Below are 10,787 nucleotides of genomic sequence, written 5' to 3'. Positions count from 1 at the left end.
TCTAAGCTGTAAAGCATGCCGCACTGAACGAGGGAGTAGTCATCAGAACGTGCCTGCCAAGCGTTCATAACGTCTTGTTCTGCAGGGAGAACAGGTGCATCACCTAGCGGTGCTTGTAGGACATAATCTTTCTTGGCAGCTATGAGGATGATCCTCAGGTTCCGGACCCAGTCCGTATAGTTGCTGCCATCGTCTTTCAGCTTGGTTTTCTCTAGGAACGCGTTGAAGTTGAGGACTACGTTGGCCATTTGATCTACAAGACATATTGTAAAATTTTAGACTAAGTTCATGATAATTAAGTTCATCTAATCAAATTATAATGAACTCCCACTCAGATTTGACATCCCTTTGGTCATCTAAGTGTTACACGATCCGAGTCGACTAGGCCGTGTCCGATCATCACGTGAGACGGACTAGTCATCGTCGGTGAACATTCTCATGTAGATCGTATCTTCCATACGACTCGTGTTCGACCTTTCGGTCTCCGTGTTCCGAGGCCATGTCTGTACATGCTAGGCTCGTCAAGTTAACCCTAAGTGTTTTCGCTGTGTAAAACTGTCTTACACCCGTTGTATGTGAACGTAAGAATCTATCACACCCGATCATCACGTGGTGCTTCGAAACGACGAACTGTAGCAACGGTGCACAGTTAGGGGAGAACACTTCTTGAAATTTTGTAAGGGATCATCTTATTTACTACCGTCGTTCTAAGTAAACAAGATGCATAAAACATAATAAACATCACATGCAATTATATAAAGTAGTGACATGATATGGCCAATATCATATAGCTCCTTCGATCTTCATCTTCGGGGCTCCATGATCATCTTGTCACCGGCATGACACCATGATCTCCATCATCATGATCTCCATCATTGTGTCTTCATGAAGTTGTCACGCCAACGACTACTTCTACTTCTATGACTAACGCGTTTAGTAATAAAGTAAAGTAGTTTACATGGCGTTCTTTAATGACACGCAGGTCATACAAAAAATAAAGACAACTCCTATGGCTCCTGCCGGTTGTCATACTCATCGACATGCAAGTCGTGATTCCTATTACAATAGCATGAACATCTCATACATGACATATAGATCATTCATCATTCATCACAACTTTGGCCATATCATATCACAAAGCACTTGCTGCAAAAACAAGTTAGACGTCCTCTAATTGTTGTTTGCAAGTTTTACGTGGCTGAAGTAGGGTTCTAGCAAGAACGTTTTCTTACCTACGTGAAACCACAACGTGATTTGTCAACTTCTATTTACCCTTCATAAGGACCCTTTTCATCGAATCCGCTTCAACTAAAGTAGGAGAGACAGACACCCGCCAGCCACCTTATGCAACTTGTGCATGTTAGTCGGTGGAACCGGTCTCACGTAAGCGTACGTGTAAGGTTGGTCCGGGCCGCTTCATCCCACAATACCGCTGAAGCAAGATAAGACTAGTAGCGGCAAGAAAGTTGACAAATCTACGCCCACAACCAATTGTGTTCTACTCGTGCAAGAAGAACTACGCATAGACCTAGCTCATGATGCCACTGTTGGGTAACGTTGCAGAAAACAAAAACTTTCCTACTCGTTTCACCAAGATCATCTAGGAGTTCATCTAGCAACAAGTTAATAGATGCATCTACATACCTTGTAGATCGCGAGCGGAAGCATTCAAAGAACGGGGATGATGTAGTCGAACACGACGTGATTCGAATCACCGGAGATCCTAGCACCGAACGGACGGCACCTCCGCGTTCAACACACGTACGGAACAGCCACGTCTCCTCCTTCTTGATCCAGCAAGGGAGGGAGGAGAGGTTGAGGGAGATGGCACCAGCAGCAGCACGACGGCGTGGTGTTGATGGAGCTGCAGTACTCCGGCAGAGCTTCGCTAAGCAATAAGGAGGTGGAGGAGGTGTTGGGGAGGGAGAAGGAGGCAACCAAAGGCCAAGGACTCAAGGTATGAAGTCCCTCCTCTCCCCCACTATATATAGGGGTGCCAAGGGGGGGTGGCCGGCCCTAGGAGATCCAATCTCCTAGGGGGTGCGGCGGCCAAGGGGGGTTTCCCTCCCCCCCAAGGCACCTAGGAGGTGCCTTCCACTAGTAGGACTCCTCCCCCTGAAACCCTAGGCGCATGGGCCTAATGGGGCTGGTGCCCTTGGCCCATGTAGGCCAAGGCGCACCCCCTACAGCCCATGTGGCCCCCGGGGATGGGTGGCCCCACCCGGTGGGCCCCCGGGACCCCTCCGGTGGTCCCGGTACAATACCGATAACCCCGAAACTTGTCCCGATGCCCGAAACAGGACTTCCCATATATAAATCTTTACCTCCGGACCATTCCGGAACTCCTTGTGACGTCCGGGATCTCATCCGGGACTCCGAACAACATTCGGGTTACTGCATATACATATCCCTACAACCCTAGCGTAACTGAACCTTAAGTGTGTAGACCCTACGGGTTCGGGAGACATGTAGACATGACCGAGATCGCTCTCCGGTCAATAACCAACAGCGGGATCTGGATACCCATGTTGGCTCCCACATGCTCCACGATGATCTCATCGGATGAACCACGATGTCGAGGATTTAATCAACCCCGTATGCAATTCCCTTTGTCAATCGATATGTTACTTGCCCGAGATTCGATCGTCGGTATCCCAATACCTCGTTCAATCTTGTTACCGGCAAGTCACTTTACTCGTACCGTAATGCATGATCCCGTGACCAAACACTTGGTCACTTTGAGCTCATTATGATGATGCATTACTGAGTGGGCCCAGTGATATCTCTTCGTCATACGGAGTGACAAATCCCAGTCTCGATCCATATAAAACAATAGATACTTTCGGAGATACCTGTAGTGCACCTTTATAGTCACCCAGTTACGTTGTGACGTTTGATACACCCAAAGCACTCCTACGGTATCCAGGAGTTATACGATCTCATGGTCGAAGGAAGAGATACTTTGACATTGCAAAAACTCTAGCAAACGAACTATACGATCTTGTGCTATGTTTAGGATTGGGTCTTGTCCATCACATCATTATCCTAATGATGTGATCCCGTTATCAATGACATCCAATGTCCATAGCCAGGAAACCATGACTATCTATTGATCAACGAGCTAGTCAACTAGAGGCTTACTAGGGACATGTTGGTGTCTGTTATTCACACATGTATTACGATTTCCGGATAACACAATTATAGCATGAATAAAGACAATTATCATAAACAAAGAAATATAATAATAATGCTTTTATTATTGCCTCTAGGGCATATTTCCAACACATATGAACACCTAGGGTTCATATGAACATCAACACAGTATCAACACATATATATAATTGCCCTAGCAGAGAGAAATAGGAGGGAAGGGACAGGAGAGGCATAGCCTTACGATCGGCGGCGAGGGCAGACTCTGGCTCGGGCAGCGGCGGTGAGGTTGAGGGCGGCGGCGGCGAGCTCGAGGGAGGCGACAGTGAGGTCGACGACGGCCTCGGGCGGCGACTGTGAGGTCGAGGGGGCGGCTTCGGGCGACGGCGGTGTGGTCGAAGGCGGCGGGCGGCGGCGATGTGGTAGAAGGCGGCCTCGGGCGGTGGCGGTGTGGTCGAAGGCGCGCGCCAGGGCAACGGCGGCGATGGAGTAGTTGGGGGACAGGGGGAGTAGAGAGGGGGGGGGGAAGGACTTAGCGAAATTTTGAGCCAGGGCCGCCGGGATTTGAGTCAAACTAGCAGCAGCGCGTTTTGATGAAACACGCTATAGCTAAGATAGCTATAGCGTGTTCCAGAGAAACGCGCTGCAGCTAACCCTTTCTGTTTTCTTTCTCTTTTTCTTTTGTTTTATTTACATTTTCTTTTTTTTCATTTCTCCTTTTTCTATTTCTTTCATTTTTATTTACTTTTCTACTTATTTTTCTATTTATTTTCTTTTACATAGCAGTAGCGCTGTAAAGAAGAAACGTGCTGCTACAATGTTTTTAGCAGTAGCGTGCTTCTGGGAGAAGCGCTGCTACTATTCCTAGCCTACCGGCACCAGTGAGAGAATTTTAGTAGTAGCGCTTTTCTGTGGAGACGCGCTACTGCTAAAATAATGATTATAGCGTGGTTTTGCAACAAGCGCTACTACTAAGTAGCGCTAGCGCCGAGTTTTGACCAACGCTACTGCTATACCTCTGTGTATAGCGTTTCCCCTAGTAGTGAAGAGGGGATACTAGCTAAACAAGATTGAACTAGAACTAATTTCTTGTCATAGCCTAATAGCCTACCCCTCCACCCAGTAGCTCTCTTAAGGACTTTATCAACCAAAGGTTGTAAATCTTCCCTCCTAATTTTGGAGTGATGAAGAGGGAACCCAAGATATTTAATGGGGAAAGAACCAAGGCCACAAGATAAGGCTTGTGCCACACAATTGGCCTCATCTTCCCAACATTTACAGGAACAAGATCACACTTATGAAAGTTGATTCTCATCCCTGACATTTGCTCAAAACAAGAGAGGAGCCATTTCAGATTCTTAGCATTATCTAACCTATTTTCTAGAAATAACAAAGTGACATCTGCATATTGCAGACTAACCACCCCTTGTGGGAAGACCTCAGTCATCAACCCTGATATCAACCCAGCTTTAGCTACTCTAATGAGCATTTTACTGAACACATCAGTCACCAGATTGAATAACAGGGGGGAGGCAGGGTCCCCTTGTCTAACCCCTTTAGAGGTCTCAAAGAACTCACTACTACAGCCATTAACCCTAATCCCTACAGAACCCTTATAAAGGAGTGACTCCACCTTTTTTATCCACTTATGGTTAAAACCCCTATGATACATCATCCTAATCAGGAATTCCTTACTCACTTTATCATAAGCTTTCTCATAATCTAGCTTAAAGACAAAGCCTTCTTTGTTATTAATCACATCATCATGAATAATTTCATGGGCTGACACTACACTCTCAACAATAAATCTACCTTTAATAAAGGCAGTCTGGTTAAGAGATATAAGCTCATCACAAATATCCCCCAACTGGTTAGTAACACATTTAGCAAAAAATTTATAACTGCAATTAGTAATGGCTATGGGCCTAAACTTCTGAATTATGTTAGCATCATTTTCTTTAGGGATAAGGGTTAAAAGAGAGAAGTTCAGTCTATATAGATCAAGCTCATTCTTATTCCAAGCATCAACCATCAGCATGAAATCCTCTTTGATGACCTCCCAAAAATGTTGATAGAAGATAAAGGGAAAACCATCAGGGCCTGGGGCTCCTTCAGCATAAGAGCCAAAGACAGCAACCCTACCATCCTCCTCAGTGATGTCAGCCTCTAGTTTCTGGTTATGAGTAGGAGACACTAACTCTGACTCCTCCTAGAAGTTTTCCTCTAGAAAGATATCTAAAGTAGGCTCCCTACAGAACAACTTTTTCTAGTAATCTACAACAATTTTTAGGATTTCATTAGTATCCTCAACAGGGCCATCCTCCCCAATCATCACAGGAATCTGCTTTTTCCTCCTTCTTTGATTAGCCAAGGCTTGGAAATAAGCAGTATTCCTGCCCCTCTCAAGGATCTCTCTTTCCCTGGACCTCTGCCTAGACTTGATCTCCTCCATTTTCCAAATGTTCTGAAGATCAAGGGCCACTTGGTCCATATGGGCTTTAGAGGCAGGGGACAGAGGAGTAGTTTCAGAAGTAATGTTAAGGAGGTCATATTCAGCTACCAACTGCTGCTTAGTCCTACTCATAATTGGCACTCCACCCCTTACACTTTTTTCTCATAAACCTAATTTTAAACTGCCATCTATCCAGAGGGTCTGAGATATTGCATGGGGTATTCCACCATGCCTTGACCATATCATCAAAGCCCTTCTCCTCAAGCCACCATTTTTCAAACCTAAAAATCTTGCACTTAGGAGGTTTTAGCACCTCAGAGTCAAAAACCAGGGGTGTGTGGTCACTACCCACCCTAGGCAAGGCTCTCAATTGGACTGGAGGAAAAATCCTTTCCCAACAGGTAGACATAAAAACCTTATCTATATTAGCCATAACCAGCTTATCCTGGTTATTAGCCCAAGTATATTTCCTACCAGCATTCTTAAGCTCTATCAAGCCAAACTTGTTGACCCAGTCATTAAACAGAGTGACCCAATGGAGGTTAACCTTACCATTGTTCTTCTCTTTACTACTCCTAACAAGGTTGAAGTCACCACCAACTAAAGTGGGCCCCGTCCAGGCATCTAAAGTATTATGGATCTCATTAATATACTCCAGTTTATGTTCATCATAAGCTGAACCATACACAACAATAAAACGCCACACTAACCCATTGCTGTTGTCTCTAAGGAGACAAGCAACACAGAACTCCAGCAGGTCAACAGATATAATATCAAAAACATCTTTCTTACAACCCACCAAAATCCCACCAGCAGTATTCTTAGCAGGTAACCATTGCCAAGAGTAAGCATCTTGGGGGTCCAAACTGGCAAGATTGTTGTAGATAAAACTGTCTTTCTTGGTTTCAGAGAAACCCAACACATCAGGGTGAGTCTCTCTAATGAGTTGACCCACTGCCATGAGCTTATCAGGCTTATTAAGCCCTCTAACATTCCAGAATATGCCTACTACCATTATCAAAATTAATTTTCCTACAACTACTTTTCTTTTTTCCTGAAACAACCTCAGACCATGTGGGCAGATCACCAGGCAGATCACTACTGTGAAGGCCATCCTGGGTCACTCCAACACTTTGGCCAACTAAGAGGTCTTCAGTGCTAACATCTAGATTGTCAGGAAGAAAACATTCAGGGGGTGACTCCTGAAACTTAGCCAGTCTATCATTCTATGCCAACCTAATGGTTTGGATATTCTGAGAAATAACAGAGTCACTCTCTCCCAACACTAGCCGTGCCATACTGGCTCTATGAAGTAATTGCTCATCATTAAAAGCAGAAAAAGAATTAGAGGTACTAGGCCCGCTATTTACCCAGGACTAGAACAAAATGGCTGCGTCTGACGACGAGACAAATATGTCGCTGGTGCGCACAATCACAAAGGTGCAAGAGCTGGCGGCGGCCGCCGCGGAGCCGCCGCCACATTACATGGTTGATGAGGTGCTGGCCTCTGATGAGATGCTGGACCCCATCCCTCTCATCGATCTTACTTCTTAGCCGGCTGACCGCCGGCGCAGTAGACGAGGTCGACAAGCTCCGGGCGGCTCTACAGACCTGGGGCCTCTTCCTGGTGAGCGCGCATCTGCACCCTTAATTTGTTTCTTCTAGCTAAAATTCTTCAACTTTTGCCCAGGCGACCAATCATGGAATCGAGGAGTCCCTTACGGATGCCATGATGAGTGCGTACGTCAAGAGACTTCTTCATGCAACCGTATGAAGAAATGCATTTGAGAGTGGAGCCAGAAGATGAGAGGAATTTCGCCAAGTGGCCCACTCACCCGGCATCTTTCAGGTTATTAGTCACCTACTCCTTAATTTACCCTTCGTTTCAAAATGTAAGGTGTATTCATTCTAGAGTCACTCTTTCTACACACATACAGGGATGTGCTTCATGAGTACGCATAAAAAACCAAGAGAACAAGAGACCTTATCCTGCGATCAATAGCCAAGCTCTTGGACCTTGACGAGGATTACTTCGTGAACAAAATATCAAACAAGGCTTCTGGATTTGCTAGATTCAACTACTACCCTCCATGTCCTAGGCCTGACCTAGTTTTGGGCAGGAGGCCTCACACTGATGGTGGTCTCCTTACCATCCTTTTCGTCGACCAAGACGTCGGTGGCTTGCAAGTTGAGAGGGGTGGGAAATGGTACAATGTTCCACCCAAGCCTTACACGTTGGTGATTGTTAGACTCTATATATATTGGGCTATTAGTGTCCCCATTTGTAATTGTGTTGTACATCATTATGTACTCTCTATATAATATAAAGGTCACCCACGTTGGAGGTGTACCACAAAACCCTAAAACCCTTGTCTAATATGGTATCCGACCTAACGATCTAATCTCATGTCTTCCGCTCCGCCACCGCCGCAAGCCGCCGCCGTCGCCTCGAGCGCCGCCGCCGCTGCGGTCTCCTTCCCCGCCCTCTTGCCGCCGGCCCCTATCCACATGGATCATGCGTTCCTTCCACCGTCTCTCGCGTGTCTCCTCAATGGTGGGACTGCGCCCTACACGGCGGAGGGATCACTCGGCCCCCTGCAGACCCAATCGGCGGGGTCCTTCTTCGCCGGCCAATCGGCGGGGTCCCTCTTCGCCGGCCCGGTTTCTTCACTGTACACCGGCGTGTCTTCCTTGTCGCGTGCTGCATCAGCGCGGTTCCAGCAACCAACGCCACCTCTGGCCGCCACACACCCCCTGGTGCCTGCGCCGCCGTGCTACGTCTTGAGCTAGCGTTGGTTTTCCCCGAAGAGGAGAGGGTGATGCAGCAAGTGTAGCATAAGTATTTCCCTCAGTTTTTGAGAACCAAGGTATCAATCCAGTAGGAGGCTCCTCAAGAGTCACACGCACCTACACAAACAAACTGAGAACTCGCAACCAACGCAATAAAGGGGTTGTCAATCCCTTCACGGCCACTTGCGAAAGTGAGATCTAATAAAGATAGTATGATAAGATAGATATATTTTTGGTATTTTATAATATAGATACAAGAAAGTAAAGATGCAAATAAAAGTAGATTGAAAGCAAATATGATAAGAGATAGACCCCGGGGCCATATGTTTCACTAGAGGCTTCTCTCGAGAGCATAAGTATTATGGTGGGTGAATAAATTACTATCAAGCAATTGATAGAAAAGTGAATAATTATGACGTTATCTAGGCATGATCATGTATATAGGCATCACATCCAAAACAAGTAGACCGACTCCTGCCTGCATCTACTACTATTACTCCACACATCGACCGCTATCCAGCATGCATCTAGAGTATTAAGTTCATAAGAACGGAGTAACACATTAAGAAAGATGATATGATGTAGATGGATAAACTCATGCAATATGATATAAACCCCATCTTGTTATCCTCGATGACAACAATACAATACATGTCTTGCAACCCTTTCTGTCACTGGGTAAGAACACCGCAAGATTGAACCCAAAGCTAAGCACTTCTCCCACGGCAAGAAAGATCAATCTTGTAGGCCAAACCAAACCGATAATTTGAACCGACTTGCAAAGATAACTCAATCATACATAAAAGAATTCAGAGAAGATTCAATTAATAACCATAGATAAATCTGAACATAAACTCACAATTCATCGGATCTTGACAAACACACCGCAAAAAGAGATTACATCGAATAGATCTCCACAAGAGAGGGGGAGATCATTGTATTGAGATCCAAAAAGAGAGAAGAAGCCATCTAGCTAATAACTATGGACCCGTAGGTCTGAGGTAAACTACTCACAACTCATAGGAGGGGCAAGGATGTTGATGTAGAGGCCCTCCATGGTCGATTCCCCCTCCGGCAGAGTGCCGGCGAAGGCTCCAAGATGGGATCTCGCGGATACAGAAGGTTACAGTGGTGGAAATTGTGTTTCCTGGTGCCCCTGGATGTTTTCAGGGTCCGTAGGTATATATAGGAGGAAGAAGTACGTCGGTGGACGCCCGAGGGGCCCACGAGACAGGGGGGCGCGCCCTACAGAGGGGCCCCTCCTATCTCATGGGGCCCTCGGAGCTTTCTTGACTTGCACTCCAGGCTCTCCGGATCAGATTTGTTCCAAAAATAACGCTCCCGAAGGTTTCATTCCGTTTGGACTGCGTTTGATATTCCTTTTCTTCGAAATACTGAAATAGGCAAAAAAACAGCAATATGGGCTGGGCCTCCAGTTAGTAGGTTAGTCCCAAAAATGATATAAATATGTAGAATAAAGCCCATAAGCATCCAAAACAGGTAATATAATAGCATGGAACAATAAAAAATTATAGATACATTGGAGACGTATCACGCAGCCCCCGACTGCATCCCATCCGATGATGCGCGCGGTCGCGCCTGCCCCTACAGCAGGCCCTGTCGTTGCTGACGTCGCCCATGCGACCTATGGCGGCCTTGGCGGCTATCCGCTGTATGCTGCTCCATACGGTCCTCCGCCACCCGTGTATCCCTCCTATGGCGCGTACCCTGGCCAGGGCTCGTATGCGGCCACGCCGCCCTATAGTGCATCCTACGTGTACGGCGTCCCACAGGTGTACGCACCTGCCGCGGTTCCAACTGCACCGACGCCATCTTCTGCATCATACGTGGATGTTGAGGCTACTCTGGCTGCGATCTCCTCGCCACCGTTCCTGTTCTCACACCTTCTTTCGGTGAAGCTCAAGCAGGATAATTACCTATGATGCCGCGCTCAGGTGCTTCCTCTTCTGCGCAGCCATTATTTGGAGGGGTTCGTTAAATGGCACCCTGCCGTGCCTGCCACCACAACATCCGATGTTCCGTGCGTGGATCTCTCAGAACCAAGCCATCCTCTCAGCAATCCAGTCTTCCCTGGGTGAGGGTGTTGCCGGGCTGGTCCTCTTCGCTGCATCGTCTCATGAGGTGTGGGGCATCCTGGAGTTGAGTTTCTCGTCCAGTCTAATGCTCAGTCTATGGCTATTCGTGCGAAACTTGGTGAGACCCGTAAGGACAATGGTACGGTGACCGCCTTCTGCAACAAGGTCAAGAAGTTGGTTGGTACCCTTGCTTCAATTGGAGAGCCCCTTCGTGACACCGAGTTCACAACCTTCATCCTCGCTAGCCTCGACAGCGACTATGACTCGCTCGTCGAGGTGATCAATGAACGCAAGGAGCC

At 46.9% G+C, this 10,787-nt stretch overlaps 1 pseudogene; it reads left to right on the top strand.

Moving 5' to 3' along the window:
- The first annotated feature begins 6,988 nt into the window (after positions 1-6,988).
- On the top strand, positions 6,989-10,335 carry LOC123084652 (2-oxoglutarate-dependent dioxygenase 11-like; annotated as a pseudogene).
- Positions 10,336-10,787: the final 452 nt, after the last annotated feature.

This window comes from Triticum aestivum, chromosome 4A (assembly GCF_018294505.1).
Source record: "Triticum aestivum cultivar Chinese Spring chromosome 4A, IWGSC CS RefSeq v2.1, whole genome shotgun sequence".
NCBI lineage: Eukaryota > Viridiplantae > Streptophyta > Magnoliopsida > Poales > Poaceae > Triticum > Triticum aestivum.
The sequence above is the reverse complement of the archived record's forward strand: the minus strand, read 5'-3'. Positions and strand labels throughout refer to the sequence as shown.